The sequence below is a fragment of the Sus scrofa genome, chromosome 1, assembly GCF_000003025.6.
Source record: "Sus scrofa isolate TJ Tabasco breed Duroc chromosome 1, Sscrofa11.1, whole genome shotgun sequence".
Taxonomy (NCBI): Eukaryota; Metazoa; Chordata; class Mammalia; order Artiodactyla; family Suidae; genus Sus; species Sus scrofa.
Genome location: NC_010443.5, coordinates 247,256,231 through 247,278,377, shown reverse-complemented (window position 1 = coordinate 247,278,377; position 22,147 = coordinate 247,256,231). Strand labels below are relative to the sequence as shown.

Genomic DNA, 22,147 nt, shown 5'->3' with positions numbered 1-22,147 from the left:
CTAATCGGAGCTGTAGCCACTGGCCTACACCATAGCCACAGCAACTCAGGATCCGAGCCGCGTCTGCGACCTACACCACAGCTCACGGCAACGCCGGATCTTTAACCCACTGAGCAAGGGCAGGGATCGAACCCGCAACCTCATGGTTCCTAGTCGGATTCATTAACCACTGCGCCACCACGGGAACTCCAGAAAATAATTTTAAGAGTTAAACAGGATGACATATTTGAAAGTGTTTCTTAAGTGCTAAAGTGCTATGTAAATATTAGTTTTCTTATTTAACAGTGGATTATTCTGTGATATTTAGTGCTGGGATCCCCTCAGGATTTAACCTGTAATACATCCATTCCAGAAATCAGAGCTAAAAGCACATTTTCAAGGAAAAAGGATGAGTAGAGAATGATCTAACTTGATTATGAAGTGGGATGGAGGAGAAAATTCACCCAGTTATACAAAGAGGACCAGTAAGTCATCAACTTATTGCTACACAATATGCTACACATATTGAGATTATATAGATATTATTTATTTCCTCTAGAACTCTGTAAGGAGAGATTACCATTCCTATTTTACAGATAAGGCAAATGTGACTCAGAGATGTTAAATGGCATACCCAAGACCACATAGCAAATAGAAAGCAAGACTAACATTTTTAACCCAGATATTTCTGGATCTAATATCAGATAACCTTTTTTTTCTTTTTCTTTTTCTTTTCTGACTATACAGAGAATCCACAGTCAGAGCAATCGTGACCTAAATAAGATGACAAGTTACTAAGCACATGGCATCAAGCCCTATACCTACCATGCTTTACAAGCCCAACCCAAATCTTTTTCATACTCAGTAGCCAGCTGTGGCTTCCCCTTAAAAGTTCTTCCAGATAAGCTTGTACATGAACACTTTCTAAAAATGTTATCTTCGGTGGCAAATCATTTGATTTGTTTGCATGTATCCTAAAAGCACTAGAGCAAGATCACTCAGATGAACAATAAATTCCCTTCACTATGCGTAAATGTAGCACATGTAGCTCCTTGGGATAAAAAACTTAAATTCAAAGCACATGAGCCTGGTGAGAATGAAGCAGGCAGAGAGTTAGGATGAGAACACTGTACAAGGAAAACCACAGGCATGTGGCTTTCTGCTCTAGAAGGTCATCATGCCAAGGGGAGGCTGTGGGGCGGCATTCCTGGTAGAGGCAGAGTACCATTATTCAGCTCTCTGTGAAATGGGGTATGCAGGGAAGCACATGCAGTAGTAGTAGGAAAGATGCAATTCCCCTTGCCTGCTTTTCAAGTTTCACTATTTGGATCATTTGGGGAGTTGTGTTTTTTGGTTTGTTTTTGTTTTTGTTTTTGTTTTTGTTTTTGTTTTTTGTTTTTTGTTTTTTAGCTTTGAGACGTTCTCCCAGTACTAGACTGATTATAAGATGAGAGTATATCTTGAACTCTACCAACATAGAAAATCTGGCAGGATGAGATGTTTTATTTTTTTAAGTCATGTGCACTTTTGCTAGGGACTGATCTTATCCCTCCCAGTCAAACTTCTCTCTTCAGAAAACCAACTCAGATGCTGCCTTGTAAGAGTTTAAGTCTTTCCTTTACAGGATGAAGGACCTTCAATGTTATCCCCCAATAAAATCCTTAGTGAGCATTGTCAAGATGCCAAGCTCAAAGTTGAAGACAATCTCACTTCTGCAATCTACAGTGCCCTGAACTGATGGGGGTAACTTTCCTCCTATGAGAAAAAACTCTAAGCAGTTTATTAAATTGTGTCTGACTGCTGTGGTCTCCGAGTTCATATTCAAGGACAAATAGTAGCCAAAATGAAGAACCTACAACAACTTGCTTTTACCAAAGCCAAAAGGGCTTAAGAAGCAAACCTAAAACAGGACCTCAATGAACCAAAGCCCACAAAAAAGAGATTTGGGGACCATGGAGGAAAGAGGATGGAAGACAGATAAAAGAATTAGGTATGAGTGACCATGAGCTCTTAGGTAGGTTACCAGTTACATCTCTGAGTCACATCAGTAAAACAGGAATAAAGGTACTTCTCTCCTTGGGTAGATGCATAGTTTTTCAAAGTATCATTGCAAAAGTTCCTGGCTTAGTACCAGGCACAAAGTGATGCTCAATTATTGCTGGCTGCATTCCTTCCTTTTTTATCTGTCTCGCAGGGTTAATGAGAAGATTGGATACAATCATGGGGGATGGATTGAGTCTCCATGTACAGGTGGGATATTACCAGAAGAAAAAATAAACTATAAGAAAAAAGGAATTTAAAGAATAAGAAATTATCCACAATACCCTCCAGGGTCCAGATGTGGGTATTGGTGAGATGTTTGTGACAGATTAGAATCCATGGAGGTCTCCTCAAGAAGAGAAAAAATCCAGACCCATGCTATTATTGGAGAACTCAAGGCGAATTAATGGAAAGAATGCCAAAAATCATACACTATGCCACTCACTCAGTTAACAAATATTTATTAAATACCTAACAGGCACTGTTCTTGAAGCTATGAACAAAGCAGTGGATAAATGACAAGCTTCCTGCCCAAGATGAGTCTATATTTCAGTGGGGAAAGACAGACAAAATATTTAAACGAGCACAATAAATACTAGGACAGAGAAACACAAAGTAGAAAAGAATTGGAAAAGGGGTTTGTGGTTTTTAAATAGGGGGATCAGGGAAGCTCCCACAGAAGATGAGAACACCTGAAATAAACTGAGTCAAAAAGATACTGGGGGAGAGAGAGAGATGCAGGAAGAGTCTGCAAAGACCCTAGGGCGAGAGTGCCCGCCAAGCCCAAGGAATAGTAAGGTACCCAATGTGGCTGGAGTAGAGGAAGCAAAGCAAAGAGAAGAGGAAGAGAGGTCAGGTGGGGGTTGGGGGGCATATCATAGCTGATCTTGTGGGCAATCATTAGGAGGGTGGCTTTCACTTGGTAAGAAGTGAGAAGTCATGGGAGGGTCATGAGCACAGGAAGAGCTTATCAAACTTACACTTTAACAGGATCACACTGGTTGCTGTGTTTAGGAGGATGACAAGGGAAGCAACAAGAAGGTAAGCTGGGAATCCATTGTCATTTCCCACTGATAGGAAAGCTGGAGCATAGGAATGATTTGTGTGCCTAACATCACAACAGTCTATGGAGGAATTCATGAAGAAGACCTGCTTATGGCATAATTCCTTAAATTAATATTGTCATCTAAAACTCCACCATTATTCAAAAAATGGTGGGGAGAAGGGGAGAACACTGCACAAAAGCCCATCATTCAATTACTAGGTTACTGTTAGCTCCTGAACTATCATGTATGTGTTACCTAAAAGTAGGTTATCTATTTAACCTACCAGATCTTTTGAAATAGATACCATATGCTATTTGTCTTTTTCTTTCTGACTTACCTCACTCAGGATGAGAGTCTCTAGTTCCATCCATGTGGCTGCAAATGGCATTATTTTGTTATTTTTTATGGCTGAGTAGTATTCCATTGTGTATATATACCACCTCTTCCGAATCCAATCATCTGTCAGTGGACATTTGGGTTGATTCCATAACTTGGCTATTGTGAATAGAGCTGCAATGAACATGCTGGTGCATGTGTTTTTTTAAGGAAAGTATTGTCTGGATATATGCCCAAGAGTGGGATTGCTGGGTCATATGGTAGTTCTATGTATAGTTTTCTCAGGTTCCTCTATACTGTTCTCCACAGTGGCTGTACCAGCTTACATTTCCACCAACAGTGCAGGAGGGTTCCCTTTTCTCTACAACCCCTCTGGCACTTGTTATTTGTGGACTTATTAATGATGGTCATTCTGACTGGTGTGAGGTGGTATCTCGTGGTAGTTTTGATTTGCATTTCTCTAATAATCAGGGATGTTGAGCATTGTTTCATGTGCTTGTTGGCCATCTGTATATCTTCCTTGGAGTAATATCTATTCAGGTATTTTGCCCATTTTTCCATTGGGTTGTTGGCTTTTTTGCTGTTGAGTTGTATAAGATACCATATGATATCACTCATATCTGGTATATATATATACATAGCACAAATGAACCTTTCCAAAGAAAAGAAAATCATGGACTTGGAGAATAGACTTATGGTTTCCTGGGGGTAGGGGGAGGGAGTAGGAGGGATTGGGGGATTGGGGGATTGGGGTTAAAGGATACAAACTATTGCATTTGGAATGGATTAACAATGAGATCCTGCTGTGTAGCACTAAGAATTATGTCTAGATACTTACAAGGCAGCACGACAATGGGAGAAAAATTATGTATACATGTATGTGTAACTGGGTCCCCATGCTGTACAGTGGGGAAAAAAAGAAATAGATACACCTTTGTCAGCATGGAAATTTACCCTCAAGCACTGTACAGTGTTTTTCATATATCATTTCATATTGTAACTAAAAAGAGAAGAAAAACTAAGCCCCCTCCAACCATGGGTAATCTGATCTGTTTTCCACTAGACTTAGTTCTCAAATGTAAAAACAGAGAATGGAGGAGCCGAATTCATCACTGGTAGAAATAACGCTTGGGCAGCCTGAATAGTGAAACTATTCTGCTGGGCAGGAGGGATACAGGGCAAAAGAAATCCTAGTTGAGAGAAATTACCTCACAGATAGAATGACTTTTTCCAGATAGAATGGTTTTTCCTCTGAACAATCCAAATTCAGATGCATTAAGGAACTAACTTAACAGTTTGAAAGAACTTGGGAGCTGAAGAGGATAGTCACTATTTGAACATTGTTTAAGTAGTAAGTGCCCAAGAAAGGGAAATATTTGATGATGAAGGTTTTCTGCACAGGAAGCCAAGGAATTTCACTACTCAGAAGCATGGCAGCTGCGTTGAGGGCAGTCCGACCTGAAAGTGATGGAAGTGTTGGAGAAAGTAGGAGGGAAAAAAATTCTCATTTCCTCCATGACTAGGAGAGCCATCAGGGAGAGCTGTCTGTTGTGGCTGAAGCTATACCCTGCTAGCAGAGGACGGTGAAGCTAAATAGAGCTGACAGTTGAAGTCTGATATTTTTATCAGGCTGAACTGAATACCTCGAGACCCTGTTCATACCCAGGATTCCTTTATATCTGGTCACAAAGCCATTTTTAGACTACCAGTAACTGACAAAGCAAGTGCAATGGTTTTCTTTCTGTGGGAAAATGATACCAATGAGAAGTAAAGCGTAAGCATCAATGGCCCAAGAGCATTTATGGCTAAATTATAAAATCTTGGATGTAGGTGGAGCTAGACATGATGATAGAAAGTTACCAACAATGGAAGAGGAGAAGTGAAGTATAGAAAAGTAAAAAGATGAGACAGACTTTACAGTTTGGATCTATGGGTTGGAAACCTAGATCTGCCACTCATTAATTTTGTGACCTTAGATAAAACAATAAACTTCTCTGAATCAATTTCTTTAACTGTAGAATGGTGTTAGTAACTTAGGATAGTAATTATGATATAGAAATCACATAGAATATGGCTTGTGCCTTATTAATCTTTGATTCCTTATTTCATCTTAGTACATATATGGGGGGAGATTTGATCATAATAAATTCAAAGATTAAAATTAAAAAATCACTGGGAGTCCCCTTGTCGGTCTAGCAGTTAGGATTTGGTGCTTTCACTGCTGCAGCTATGGTTCGATCCCCAGTCTCGGAACTGAGATCCCTCATCAAGCTACTGGACATCACAGCCAAAACAAAAGGAAACACAAAAAAATTTACAAAATTATAAATGACCGTGTAATTCAGTTAATCATCATAGCTGATTTCATTAGCAATAACTTCACCTTGGTTCTCCTGTTAATTCATCTTTAAATTAACCACAAAATTTCCACAATTCATTCATTAAGTCAATAAACATTTGTTGAATTTGCACTATAGGATATGTGTCATATGAAACATTATGGGATATGGAATGAAAACTGCTTTTGTTTCTGGCTTCTTTATATATATATATATATATATACATCCACAGCCCATAGGTGTATGAACCAATAATCACAACATTGTGTTAATCATTATTGTAGAAGAATGTACTATGAGTATTCAGAAGAAGGAATGAGTAATTCCACCTAGGGAAAAATACTAGCCGACATTTATTGAGCACTTATTATGCACCAAGCAATATTTTAAATACTTTACATGTGCTAACTCATTAAAGCATCACAGAAATACTATGAAATAGTAATTATGAGTATTTCCATTTTGAATACCAGGAAACTGAAGCACTAAAAGGTCAAGTCACTTATCCAAGGTCACAGGTAACAAGAGATGGAGCCAGGATTTGAACCCAAACATTTTCACCCCAGAACCCACACTTCAAATACTACAGGTTACTGAGATATTGCAGGATATTTTATAGAAAAGGCCACTGGAATGATAACTCATAGGATAAGATAAGCAGTGTACAGGCCAGAGAATGAGATCATGAAAACCAATGGAGAGAAAACAGCCTCAGCCAGGATACAGAAGCTCAGTGTTTGTAGTAACTGAGTGGTGGGTAGCCAAACTGGAGAGAGAGGCCAAAAACTGATAGGGGCCAAGGCTGATAATGTTGCCTATTAAACCAGCCTCCCTAATATCCCCTCCAAGCTATTCTATGAGTGTCAGATTCCTTTAAATATATGGCCCTTTGCTGCATCTCCAAAGCCAATTTCTGCCTTCCTCTTTGGTCCCTTTTAGTCCCTCAGCTAGCTTTGTTGGCTCAACAGAACAAATACCCTGTGAGGGAAAATCACAGAACTACCCACTTTGAATAAACCAGCTGCTTCAAAGAACCAACTGTTGTTGTTATTTGGATGATCATGTTTAAAAATGATTCCAGGTATCTAGCCATATGTTTAAGGAGGCTACATTTTTGCCATGGCAGAAGAGGCTATAATATAATTTATTTACTATCTTAATGGGAAATCAGTATCCAGTTTTCCATGCACTTGATGAAGATTGGAAGTGAGAAGCAAGAAAGGGAGATGCTCAGCTTAATCATCTTGGGAAAGCCTAGATTCTAGGAGCTTCCTAGATAGGAAACTCCAAGGCAGGGATCATTAGTTCCTTGCCAATGTGTCTGCAACAGGCAATGTTTGTCTTCCGTAAATCTCTTCCAACAAAGGCTGTGGGAATGCAGGAAAAACAAAAACAGAATTTGATATGAGACAATGTGTTCTGGACTGTTGACTAAATCACATGCCTGGATAGCACCCAACATGGCCCAAGATTTATTCATGTGACATCCAGGTAAGGACACCTATTCTAGGAAATCAGCATGAAAAATATAGACTGCTCACTAAAACAACTTGCTTTCAAAGGAAAATGGAGGATTGAGGGAGCAACTTGAGAAAATTGACCTTGGGAAAAGGGGTTTGTTTCAGAGTAGATAAAACTTGCATTTGTTGCATAAGCTAAGGAAGATGTCAGAGGAGAAAACCTTGAAAATACACGACAGAGTGAGGATAAGAAATTGAGCAACACCATAAAGAAATCATGAAGAGTGGCTCGAAATTAGTAATTGAAGAAGATATACATGAATGGAGTAAGGGGAAAACTTCACCTGATGTTGGGGGGGCGGGCAGGAAGAGAGGAAAAAAAGATATGTGGTAATTCAGAGGGTAAAAGAAAGCAAGCTGAGGATTAGGCTGCCTGATGGCCTTTCTGCTTGGAAAAATGAAAACAAAGTTCACTGGTCTGAATCAGAAACCAGAGATTCATCCTTGTTTCTGTCCCTTCCTTCACTCCCCACATCCACCCATCACCTAGTCCTGTTAATCCTACCTTCAAAGTATATCTACCAGAGAGCCATGACTCTCCTTCTCCAAAGCCATCACTGCATCCAAGTCCCAACTTTCTCTAACCTGGACCCTGCAAGAGCTTTCCAGCTGTTTTACCCATTTCCTTTATTAACTCCCAATCCATTCTCTATACATTTGCCAGAAAGAGATTCCAAAAGTGAAACTGACTCCAGCTCCTGCATGGCTCTCTGAAAACAATAAAAAGCCCTTACTCTGCCAAAACTGTCTTAGATCATCTGGCCCAGCTCTTCTCTCCAACCCAATTAAAGGCCATTCCCTCCATTTCTTGTCTAGTCTTACTGTCACTCTTTCCTTTTTTCAAATAAACCATGTGCCATATTATTCAGACCTTTCTCCATGCTTCCTGCTCTCACTGAAATGTTCTCATCTAGCTCTTTCATTCATTTATGACTGTGTGAAGGGTTCCTTCTCTTTCCTGAAGCCTCAGGCTAAATGCTTTCTTCTTCCAAAGGCCCTCAATGACCAGCTTGTCTAAGAAAATACCCTAACCACTGCCCCAAAGCAGTTATTTGGCAATTAAGGTGGTGGACTAAGGAAACTGCCTGATTTCAAATTTCAGCTCCATCACTTGTGTGACCCTGGCAAGTAACTTAATTGTTCTTCAGTATAAAATGGGAAAAATATGAAGTAGTTATTCAGAGGCTGGTTGAGTTATTAAATGAATTAATAAACATAAGAAATGTATAAGAGTATCTGGTCCTTATAAATGCTGAGTACATATTTATTATCATTACAGCACACTATTCACTCCCCTCTAACACTTTAGTTTGTACTTTTGTATTACATGTTAATTGTGTGTGTTTTACCTACTAATTCATAAGCTCCTGAAGAACAGAGAACTGGTCCAGAGCCTTAGGATTTATATAAATGCCAGCTGCTTAATTAGAACTTTATGAATGGAGGAATGAATGAATGAGTTAATATTATGTGCAATTCAATGTGTAGGGTCTGAGAGACCCCAAATGGTTATTGAGAAGAATGCTGAACTCATTAACACAGTGGCCCAGCAAGGTAAGAATGTCTGAGAAGCCAAGAAGGGTCTGAAAGAGAGACACCAGAGGGCTTCTCAAGACTGAAGACATCACAAGGGCCAGAGGCTCATTGAGATGAGAATGTATCAGGGTGAAAGGGCAGGAAGGTGTGGGAGTAAAGGAAACATCTCTGTTTGGGTGAAGATGAGATCAAAATGTAGCTTCTTCTACCCTAGTGATGATGGTTAGATGACATGTGAGAGTGATCAGAGTTGAGATGCCAAAAACGGGAGAGGACCAATGCACTAGAGGAACCTTCAATATGAAACTGAATTCCCTGTGCATCAGGTAAGGGAGATCAGGAAGTGAAATGCCAAGCCAGGTGCTAAGGTCACTGAAAAGAGTAGAAGAAGATCCCAAAATGAATGACAGCCTTGAAGATAGGAGAGAAAGAGCCCATGTGGTAATCTGAGTTTCTCAAAAAGGAGATTGAGAGTAGAAAAATCATCCAGAGCAACAAGGAACAGTAGGAAAAATTGCCAGCACTACTTCTTGGTCCCATGAGTTTAAAAAAAAAAAAAAAAGAGGGAGCATTCTGAAATAGAGGTGAGGAATGGGATAGCCAGAGGAGTATATTTGTAAAGGGGCAGGCAGAATGTGGAGAGTGTTTGAGTCTTGGACAGACCTGACCAATGTCAAGGCTAAAAATTGCAGTGATGGTGTGATGGTCAGACTCCCTAAGTTTTGTCCTCTGATCTAAAAAGGGTGAGGAACCAGAGGCTGATTTTTAGCATAATCCAGATACTATTTCTGGAGGAATGTGATGCATCTGCCCCTAGGCAGAGAACCACCTTAAGCCTGCTTAATCTCTTTTCCTCAATCTCTGTCCCCATTTTCCTCTGGCCCAGTGGTGACATAAATGTCCTGCTACAAATTGATTGAAGCATCCTTCCTGGAGGCCTCCCCAGCAGGTATCAGGAGCAAAAGGACAGAAATCAAGTCCATACTTAGAAAGGAGAAAGCACCAGAGGCTACTGACAGCATCATAACTCCCTAGGAGAAATAGGCTGGAATTTGTCTAAGCAGATGCTGGTATTTGCCATTTTTCTCATTCTTCCTCATGTGCACTGCTCAACAGTCTCTTCAGATCAGAGCCAAAACTGCAGACTGCATCAGCCAGATCATGGGGACACTTGGGTGAAATAGTAGTGCTCAGCCCTCCCTCATTCTGAGCACTAGGTCAGGTGAATTACTTCAAATACATGCAAGGCCCTTCTGTTTCCATGGTAACTGCTCTAAGAACCGTAACAATGTCAATCAAAGAAACAGTAAAATCATAACTTGAACCCATCTTGCTGACAAAGATATCTTGAGAAGTAGCCACTGCTCAGTATCAGACTTCTGCCTCTCATTTGGGGGAGAATGTTTTGTTTATGTCCAATCAGTTATGAGAATAAAGGGAAATGGTGGTTAGTCATTTTCCTTCTGCTTCGCTGGGTCTACCTCTGTCTGTATTTTGCTGATATGCTTGTAACTCATTTTCCCTGCTTGAAATTACAGATGGAACAATTCGTTTTTCCACCTTCTTTTCCTGCATAGGTGTAAGCACTTGAAGGAAAAATATTGATTTTTTTTCCCCCCATGCACTTAGGAAAAAAAAAAAAAAGAATGGCTTATTCATTTTCATTACATTGTGCCAGTTGTTTTAATTTCTTAGAGCATGTTTTGATGAAGCAATCTCACAATATTTGGAGATGACGTTCTAACCTGGGGATCCTGAAATAAGATCCAATGTCTTTTGCCTGCCCTGAGAAATGGGGCAAACATCTCAGTTGATAGATTCTTGCATGAAGTGAGGTGAGGAGTAATTCTCATTTCCTCCTTTCCCGGTTCATATAAAATCTACACTCTGGATTCTAAAGTGGTCTCCCACAGAAGTAGTAAAATGGCATATTTATAATATCTAGAACCTACATGATAATTCCCACCAAAAGGGTGTCCTGGTACATTGACATTCAAATCTATTGGCCAGTGTATTTGCTTGGTTTTATTTTTTTTTAACATATATTTTAGGACACTCTTGCCCTGCATAGTATTTTTATCTTTCCTTTCTACTCTAAAAAATCACAAAGCAAGAACATTTCTGTGAGTTTATTAGAGCCTTCAGTTTGGATTCCGAATTGTTACAAAACCAATATTTTTTTTACATTTTTCTTCTTAATAACATTCTTTGACCCAGAGAGAACAAAAAAATAAGCTATTTGATGTTTAAAATTGCAGAGATAAACTGACATTGTGTTCTGAAGGTGTCTTTTCATGAGAAAAATGGAATTTTTAAAAAATGTAATCAAGTTATACAGAGCCTCTCACCCTCAGGTCATCAGTTCAGATTTGTCTGAGGTGGAAAGTTGCACAAAGTTTTGGTGGTTGCTGGGCTCTCCATGCCCTCTGAGAAATGAGTTGGAGGTCCCAGAGCAGGCCACTGCTTTGTAGTCACCAACCCATCATTGATAACCAGGGGCTCTTCAGGGTATAACAATCCCATCAGAAGCCCATAGATTCGGCCTTAGTTTCCTCGGTGGGTCCTATGCATCCTTATGTTCACAACTATATGCTCTCAAATGTAAGCTCCATGAGAAACAGAAGTCACTTTTTTTAGTAACTCTGGAAAACCTTTGCTCAGTATCCTGCTTCATGCAGCTCAGTGGTGACAATCCAAGAAGGATGAGGGTGAATAAGGAGGAAGAAAATGGAGAGGAAAACAAAGAGGAGCAGGAGAATGAAAATAAACTAGGTAAGAAGGAAAAGGTAGGGGAGAAACAAAGACGAAAATAGGCAGAAAAAGAAAAAAGGAGAAACAAAATGGGAAAGAAAGGAAGAGGTGGGGGAAAGGAGAAAGAAATAAAGAAGTAGGACATATGAATTTCTATCATGGCAATGAGCTGGAACCTCTCCATCCCAATAGGGGTTTGTTTGTTTGTTTTATATTCATTACTCTCACAACAAGGATCTTTCTTGTATAGGAATTTCACTTTGCCTGGAGTTCCCAACGTGGCTCAGGAGAAACGAATCTGACTAGTATCCGTGAGGATGCAGGTTAAGGATCTGGCATTGCCATGAGTGGTGATATAGGTGGCAGGTACGGCTGTGATCTGGTGTTTATGTGGCCTAAACCAGCAGCTACAGCTCTGATTTGACACATAGCCTGGGAACCTCCATATGCTAAGGGTTAGGCCCTAAAAATACAATTAATTAATTGATTTCACTTTTCCCAAAAGCTAAATTTGGCCCCAAATTCCAGTATTAATCAATTACCTTCCAAAGAAAGGAAGTCACTGGGGAAGATTATTTTACATTCCAATCCCATAGGGAAAGCCTCCTTTCATCTCATATTAGAAGCCCAAGACACAAGTTATAAGAACCCAGAGAAAGACCCATCCAACCCAATGGTGCAGTGCACTACAGCCCAGGAAAGAAGACTCACATCAATACAGAGACAGGGAGAAGACTGGATGCTTGATTTCTGTCACTAAAGGGGACCTCTAAAGACCACACTTCCATCATGGAAGCAGCCATTTAAAGAGTAGTTCTTTAAAAGAAAAATGTAGGTCTTAATTTGTCTGAAACTCTCCCTGTTCTCTCACTTGATATGAATGAATTACTTTGGGGTAAAATAGTTCCTGATTATCTCCCTCAAGCAGTTAAAGAAGAAAAATAGATATATTTTAAGCTATGGGCAATACAAATTAGTTACAAAGACTTAAATGTAAGACAAAGATGCCATCAAACACATAAAAGAGAACATAGGCAAAACATTCTCTGACATCAACCTTACAAATGTTTTCTCAGGTCAGTCTCCCAAGGCAACAGAAATAAAAGCAAAAATAAACCAATGGGACCTCATCAAACTGAAAAGCTTTTGCTCAGCAAAGGAAATCATTAAAAAAAAAAAAAAAAGACAACTTACAGAATGGGAGAAAATAGTTTCAAATGATGCAACTAACAAGGGCTTAATCTCTAAAATATACAAACAATTTACACAACTCAACAGCAAAAAAGCCAACAACCCAATGGAAAAATGGGCAAAAGACCTGAATAGACATTTCTCCAAAGAAGATATACAGATGGCCAACAAGCACATGAAACAATGCTCAACATCCCTGATTATTAGAGAAATGCAAATAAAAACTAAAAGGTACCACCTCACACCAGTCAGAATGGCCGTCATTAATAAGTCCACAAATAACAAATGCTGGGGAGGGTGTGAAGAAAAGGGAACCCTCCTGCACTGTTGGTAGGAATGTAAATTGGTAAAACCACTATGGGAAAAGTTATGGGTACCTTAGAAAATTAGACATAGAACAACCATATGACCCAGCAATCCTACTCTTGGGCATATATCTCGACAAAACTTTCCTTGAAAGACACATGCACCTTTATGTTCATTGCAGCACTATTCATGATAGCCAAGACATGGAAACAACCTCAATGTCCAATAAAAGAAGAATGGATTAGGAAGATGTGGTATACATACACAATGGAATATTACTCAGCCATAGAACAAAATAATGCCATTTGAAGCAACATGGATGGAACTAGAGACTCTCATACTGAGTGAAGTAAGTCAGAAAGAGAAAGACAAATACCATATGATATCACTTATATCTGGGATCTAATATATGGCACAAATGAAAATCATAGACATGGAGAACAGACTTGTGGTTGCCAAGGGGGATGAGGAGGAAAGGGATGGACTGGGAGTTTGAGGTTAATAGATGCAAACTATTGCCTTTGGAGTGGATAAACAATGAGATCCTGCTGTATAGCACAGGGAACTATATCTAGTCACTTATGATAGAGCATGATAATTTGATAAAAAAGACTGTGTGTGTGTGTCTGTGTGTGTGTGTGTGTGTGTGACTGAGTCATCCTGCTGTGTAGTAGAAAACTGAAAGAACCCTGTAAACCAGCGATAATGGAAAAAATAAAAAATCAATAAAATAAAAATTAAAAATATAATTACAAAGAAATGAGACTCTGACACAAATTCATCAAAAGAAATAATAAACAGTATTCTGAAGGTGATAGAAACATGGAGTGAAATATGGCAGAACATGAGATCTGGCCTTTGTAATGTCAAAAATGCTTTCAGGGAGTTCCTGTTGTGGCTCAGTGATAATGAACCCGACTGCTATCCATGAGGATGGGGGTTCAATGCTGGCCTCGCTCATTAGGTTAAGGGTCCAGCATTGCAGTGAGCTGTGGTGCTGGTCACAGACTCAGCTCAGATCTGGCATTGCTGTGGCTATGTCTTAGCCTGGGAACTTCCATAGGTGCGACCCTCAAAAAAAAAAAAAAAAAAAAAAAAAAGGATAAAAAATATATGCTTTCAGGAAGGAAAATTTCTTCTTTTGTCCTTATCATTGAGGGAGATTTCCACTCCCCTCTCTATAGGACAGGCCTAAGAGGTAAATCTGCAGTATTCTTTTCCAGTTTCTCTTTTAACTATTTGACTTGGTGTAGAATTACATTGGTTGGTGACAGTTTGTCATCCAATGAGCCATAGTTCTACCAGAGTGTGTGTGTGGGTCACTGCATTCAGAAGGCCACCATTGTCTGAGATGTCCCTTCTGCCCTATTTCTTCTTGGACTTGCCTGTGTTTGGATGCACCATGCTCTAATTGCACTTTCAGACTCCAGAGAGGATTAAAGATTCCTGGGCAGAGACTCTGTAGAGAATGGAAGAAGCTAACCACTTCTGAGCTTCTCCACCTACTTGCAATAAGGAAGGCAACTTGCCCAGTCTATCGGCTTCTTGGCTGAGGCTGTGTCTTCTGCCTTTTTTTCTAATTTCCAGGACTCAAATTATTGACATGTCCTCTGAAGAAGGGAAGCTCTTCGTGGGAGGGCTCAACTTCAACACATATGAGCAGGCTCTGGAAGACCACTTCAGCAGTTTCGGACCTATTTTTGAGGTGGTCGTTGTCAAGGACTGGGAGACTCGGCGATCCCAGGGTTTTGGCTTCATTACCTTCACCAATCCAGAGCATGCTTCAAATGCAATGAGAGCCACCAATGGAGAGTCTCTGGATGGTCGCCAGATCCATGTGGACCACGCTGCAAGTCGGCCCGGGGAACAAGAGGGGGTGCATTTGAGGCCCATGGTCACGGCTACTCTAGAGGTAGAGGGCACCAGAGCTATGGAAGTAGCAGATATGACAGTCTACCTGGAGGATATGGCTATGGCTATGGATATGGAAGGTCCAGAGACTATGGCAGCAGCCAGGGTAGTTATGACCGCTATTCAGGAGGAAATTACAGGGACAATTATGACAGCTGAGATGAGGCAAGCGCACCTAATATAGATACACAGAAATAAAACCTCTGATCCAGGACCATCCTCCCAAATGGCTGTTTGTAAAGAAACATCTGTTCTAGTACATTAACCTGTTTTTTTGAAGTGAGCCCCCCAGGTAGCTTGTTAAAGATATTTAAAAAAGCTCCATGTTTAGAAAATTTTTCTTCCCTATTTAAAGACAAATTGAGGCATTCATAGGGCCTGGGTATTTTTCCCCCATTTTTACCAGTTTTCTAGTTTGGGCTTTCAGGATTATTGGTTCTGGTGAAAAAAATGTTTGGCCAGACTGATAGATTTTTTTTTAATAATATGTATCTAGGAACATTTAAAAAACCTATACACAATGTTTAATCATGGTTAGGAAGCAATTTCTGACTGTAACTATAAGAAATCAAGAATAGGATTACTTACAGGTGTTTTTTTTACTCCAGATCTCTGCCTTGATTATATAGAAGTTTCTAAAAATATTTGTGTATGTAATTTTTCTAATACTGGAAGAAAAAAATATTCTGTTGTGTCTCATGTAGTGTTTAGGATGTCCTTGACAGAGTTGATTAAAAAGATAAAACCTGAAAACAAACAAAAAAACAAAAACAAAAAAAAAAAGGAAGGCAACTTAAGTTCTACTGGACATAGGCAACTGCTCTCCATTCTAGTTGGAACACAGGAGACCCTACTCCATTCTCCAATCTTATTACATAATCTTGCATTCGAGAAGCATGGAGGAAGATTTACTTGACATTTCACTGATTCCACTAATAAAACTGACTCTTTGATTGCTTTTTTGTTTCTCTTCCCCTCACCACCACCCCAAGAAGAGAAAAATAGTAAGTGGCATCTCTGTCCTTCAACAATAAAATAATACAAGTTGACACTTATTCAGAACTTATTATATATCAGGGTCTGAATTACATTCTCTACACACATGATTCTAATCCTAATAATTCTGTAAGGTAGGTGTTGCTATCTTTTTTTTTAAGTAACATGCTCAGTCTACATGGCTACAAAGAATCTGAACCAGGATTTTTTTGGCTCTGAAATCATCCATTTCAATAAATAATTAATGTCTTCCAAATATCCCTATTTTCTTCAAAAACTTTATATAGTACTTCTAACCAAACTGAAGACTCAACAGGAATGTTTTCTTGTTTCTCCCTCCTAAAACAACATCACCATGATACAAAAGTACAAAGAGATAAAACATCTAATGACAAGAGAGTGGGAAAGAAGGTGACAAGAACAAAATATTGGAAACTAGAAAGCAGATGGAAAGGTAGTAACTGTTTCATTAGACCCATGAAAGTTGATTCCTAAACTGATCATGAGGATGTCCCAGAAACAAGCCTGTGCAAGTGGAATAATTCAAGGAGGCTTAGGAATTCATAGCTCAGTGTACTTTTGAAAGCTGGTGTACTGATAAGTCTGAAACAGATTTAGTTGCAAGTCTGGATCAGAATCTGTAGCTGGGTGACCTCTCCTCCCTTCCCAGCAGAAGACTAGATGTATGTTCTATAAAGAGGCTGAACCAGAGATTCTGGTCTTGGGGTCATTAAGAAGAGCTAAAGTCTGATTTCATACTGAAAACTGGAGGGTTAGATGGAGGTCTACTTACTAAATGCTAAGAACATCAGTCTCTTATCCAATTAAGCAACAAAATGCTAGAAGCCAAGCATATCTTCTCCAAGAGGGAGACTGGGAGATTCAAATTTGAGGAGACTGATTAGCCCAATAGAAAAGAGCTCAAGATACCCATAATTGCTCTCATCATTGTATAACCCTGCCAGATCATTCTACAATGATACCATTTAATAAGTTCTGTCCCTACTCTCAGAATGTTCATTTCCCTGAGTTTTCAGTGTTTTTCTCTTTGAGCCAACAGCCTCACATCACTGGATACTTGAGGCAAAGCCTCTGATGTGAAAGAAACCAAAACAACAAAAAGTAAAAGGATTTCAGAGGAAAGAAAAATAGTGCAGGACCAGAGAAGAAAATGGCTCCAAAAAACTTGACCTCTTCCCAGAAATAAGAAAGAGTATTAAACAAGTGGGACCTAATTAAAATTAAAAGCTTTTGCACAGCAAAGCAAACCATAAAAGGCAAACAAAAAATAAAACACAAAAAGACAACCCATAGAATGGGAGAAAATCTTTGCAAATGAGGTGGGCAATGAGGGATTAATCTTCAAAATATACAAACATATTATACAGCTTTACATTAAAAAAAACCCAATCTATCTATCCATATATATATAGAGAGAGAGAGAGAGAGATTTATTCTTTTTCAAATTCTTTTCCCATGTATGTTATTAAGAGTATTTAGTAGATTTACCTGTGCTACACGGTAAGTCCTAGTTAGTTATCCATTTTATATATACACACTACTAATCAACTTTTTAAAATGCCTACTAGAATTCTGATTGGGATTTCGTTGAATCTATGATCAACGAACTTGGAGGAATTTACATAATAATAATGTTGCATCTTCTGAGCTAGTGTATGTCTCATTTGCTTGTCTTACTTATCTCAGAAATTTTTCATAGGTCTCAGAATATAGATCTTGAACATATTTTGTTCATGTTATCCTTAAGTATTTTATATATAAGATTCATTTTAATTGCTTCACTGAGCTCAACCATTCTACTTCTCATTTACTGAATAGATTTTTTACAGTGTTTATTATAATATGATTAATGTGGTGATAAACATTTGTGCACACATTTTTTTTGTATTTAAATTTAGTTTCTTGATCTAAATTTCCAGAGGAGAACTTACTGAGCCAAAGGGCATGAAAAATTTTCAGGTTCTTAATACATATTGTGTAGCTATTTTTTCCTGAAAAAGAATTATAGAAAATTTTCCAGATATTCCATGCTTTTTTTCCCCTTTAGCCAAGGTTAACAGTCACTATTATATAATCTCCAAGAAAGACGAATAGAGAAAATAATAGAACACACCCATTTTTAGTCAGAAGAATCTAAATAGACAATTCTCTAAAGAAGACAGGCAATTGACTAACAAGCACATGGAAAGATGCTCAATGTCACTAATTATTAGAGAAATGCAACTCAAAACTACAGTGAGAAATTACCTCTGCCAGGCAGAATGGTCATCATCAAAAAGTCTACAAACAATAAATGCTGGAGAGGGTGTGAAGAAAAGGGAACCCTGCTACACTTGTAAGAATGTAGGTTGGCACAACCACTTTGGAGAGCAGTGTGAAGATTTCTTTAAAAACTAAATATAGAACTAACACATGATTCAGCAATCCAACTTCTGGGCATCTATTCAGATAAAACCATAATTTGAAAAGATACATGAACCCAGTGTTTGTTGCAGCATTATTTACAGTAGCCAAGACAAGGAAACAATCTAAATGTCCATTGACAGATGAATAGATTAAAAAGATGTTGTATATATACACAGTGGAATACTACTCATCCATAAGAAAGAACAAAATAATGCCATTTGAAGCAACATGGATGGAACTAGAGACTCTCATACTGAGTAAAGTAAGTCAGAAGGAGAGAGACAAATATCATATGATATAACTTATATCTGGAATCTAATATATGGCACAAAGGAATCTTTCCACGGAAAAGAAAATCATGGACTTGCAGAATAGACTTGTGGTTGCCAAGGGGGAGGGGGAGGGAGTGGGATGGACTGGGAATTTGGAGTTAATAGATGCAAACTATTGCTTTTGGAATGGATAAGCAATGATATTCTGCTGTATAGCACTGGGAACTATATCTAATTGTTATGGAACATGATGGAAGATAACATGAGAAAAATAATGTATATATATATGTATAACTGGGTCACTTTGCTGTACAATAAAAACTGACAGAACACTGTAAGTCAACTATAATGGAAAAAAAATTAAAATCTTTTAAAAAGAAGATGCGGTACATATTTTCCAAGGAATGTTACTCAGCCATGAGAAGAACAAAATAATGCCATTTGCAGCAACATGAATGGACCTAGAGATTATTATACTAAGTGAAGTAAGTCAGAGAAAGACAAATATAATATGAGATCACTAATATGTGAAATCTAATTAAAAATAATACAAAAGAACTTATTTGAGATCCTACTATCTAACGCTGGGAACTATGTCTAGTCACTTATGATGGAGCATGATAATGTGAGAAAATAGAATGTATATATGTGTGTGTAACTGGGTCACCATGCTGTACAATAGAAAAAATAATTGTATTGGGGAAACAACTATTAAAAAAATAACAAAAAAAAAAACCTAAAAAACTGTTTTGCTTTAAACAAAAAACAGACTCAAGGATTTCAAAACCAAACTTATGGTTACCAAAGGGGAAATGTTGGGGAGGGATGAATAAATTGGAAGGTTGGGATTGGCATATACACACTACCATATACAAATAGGTAAGTACTAAGGACCTGCTGTATATAGCACAGGGAAATCTACTCAGTACTCTGTTATAGTCTATATGGGAAAAGAATCTGAAAATGAATGGATATATGTATACTGACACAACATTGTAAGTCAACTATACTCCACTAAAAATTGTTAAATGAATAAAGAAAGAAGAAAGACTATTGCAAGGATAAAGCAAGAGTATGCATCTATTAAAAGAATTAATCTGCATAAAATGCAAGTTTTTGAAATTAAAAATAAATGAGTAGACATAAAATCAATAGAAGGGTTGGAAGATAAAGTTGAGAAAAATCTTTCAGAAAGTATAAAATAAAGAAAAAGAGATGGGAATGGGAACGGGGGCGGGGGTGCTGCGGGGAGAAGAAAACTAAAGCCATGCTTTGGAATTTCTAGAAAAAAGAAGAGGCAAACCAGAGGAAAGAAGAAAATTTGAAGTCATTCTTACCTTGTCTTAAAGACTACAGCACAGGACTACAGCCAGATAACTCCACTGTCCTGTTGTGGAGAATCTAAGAAATTCAGACAGCCTTTCTTCATTTTGTCCCATTTCCATCCACTTCAGTCAAAACCGGTAGTGTTTCTGCAGATTTAATTCTATCTCCATTTCTGGCTTCTGCTGAAGTGGCTGATAGAATTTATAGTTCACACCCATCTAATCTCCTTATCAACCGCAACCTTCAGGAAAGAGATTTCTCACTTTTTGCAACATGGATAGGCCGAGAATTTTCTAAATCTTCAAGTTCTGCTTCCTTTCACTTAACTGTTTCTTCTTAATTCATTTTTGTCCTCTCACATTTTATTATAGAATCAAGAGGACCCAAGATCTATTTTCAAAATTTTGCTTAGAAAAAGTGTCTCAATTCATTTCTCACAAATTCCACCATCCAACATACACTAGAACATTTTAAAGCAAGGATGGCCTTCTCTCTAGTTTCCAATAAAATGTTCCTCATTTCCATCTAACACCTCACCAGAATCACCTTTAACATTTGTGTTTCTACCAACATTCTGTTTGTGATTATTTATGCATTCTCAAAAACAAACAAACAAACAAACAAAAACAAAAACAGAGGCTTTCTCTCCAGCACTCCTCTTTTCTGAGTCCTTGTAAGAATCATCTTTAGGGCCCATATTCCCATTCACAGTCTTTTTATAGAAATCTAGACTTTCTAGCACAACTCTTCCAGCCTTTACTAATCACCTGGTTTCAAAGAGGTTTCCACATTTTTAGGTATTTGTTGCAGCAGCACCACACTCCTTTTCTCACAGTTCTGGAGGCTACAAGTCTCAGATCTGACAGCACTGGCTTCTGATAAGACCTCTTTTCCTGGCTGCAGATGATCACCTTCTCACTGTGTCCTCAATGGCAGAGAGAGAGATATCTTCCTCTTCTTCCAAGGTCACTAGTCCTACTGGATTAGGGGTCCACTCTTAGGAGCTCATTTAACCTTAATTACCTCCTAAAGACTCTATCACCAAATATGCTTTGAATGTATTTGGCAGAGATGCAGTTCAGCACATACCAGAGGACAGAAGTCTCCAAGAGGGATGTCTCTGTCTCTGTCTCTCTCTCTCTCTCATACACACACACACACACATGAAAAAAATGTAAAACTTATCAATTATCTGAAGAATTTTCTATGAAGAGAAGAGATATATTCAATTGGCAAAGACTTCAGGGATGAATTAGTAATCTATGCACAGAAAACTAAACAAAAAATTGGGGGATCATTTTTAATTCCAGAAAAGTAAAATAAACTATACCTTCCCCATTCCCCAAAAGGGAAATGAGATGATAATATACTACATGACTCAGTTGTAAATAATGTTTATTTGATCATAACTGTGTAAACACTCTGTGTGTTTTTAGATCTCAAGGGCATATGTTTCAGTCAATCACACTCCTCAATCCCTGGATCACCAGCAGTGGTCTCGGCCCCTTTCTTATTTATTTATGCATTCCCCTTATTTCCATTTCCCCATATGCAACCACCCTGATATGTTTGAAATGTACCATTCCATTTATAGTTCTTTTAAAATATGTATTAAACAGATACTTTCAATTTACACCAGTTGTAGTTTGCTAAATATCTTAGTTTTTTGCTTACCTTTTTCACTCAGCACTGTTTTTTATTTATTTTTATTTATTTATTTATTTATTTAGCTTTTTTAGGGCCACACCTACGGCGTATGGAAGTTCCCACACTAGGGGTCAAATCGGAGCTACAGCTGCCAGCGTATGCCACAGCCACAGCAATACTGGATCCTTAACCCACTGAGTGAGGCCAGGGATCATACTTACATCCTCATGGATACTAGTCAGATTTGCTTCCACTGAGCCATGATGGGAACTATCTCAGCACTGTTTTTTAGATCTATGCATATTGCTGTGTGTACATCTAATTCATTGCTTCCAACTCACAAATATTCTTTAATATGCATCCACCATAGGTACTTATCTGATCCCATCTTGATCATCAATTAGGTTGTCTCCAACTTTCTGCTATCACAAATGATGTAGGGAATTTCTGTAGTAGGGAAATCCTGGAGGGTGACATGTTTGGTTAAGTAGCGGCATTAAGTGACTGAATGCTCTCCAGAACTG

General features: G+C 38.4%; 1 long non-coding RNA gene and 1 pseudogene across 8 annotated transcripts in view; one reads left to right on the top strand and one right to left on the bottom strand.

Moving 5' to 3' along the window:
- The window catches only part of LOC110256021, a 533,154-nt gene that overhangs the window by 387,487 nt on the left and 123,520 nt on the right, over positions 1-22,147 (bottom strand). The gene's annotated exons all lie outside the window — the stretch shown is intronic.
- On the top strand, positions 14,567-15,738 carry LOC100155741 (annotated as a pseudogene).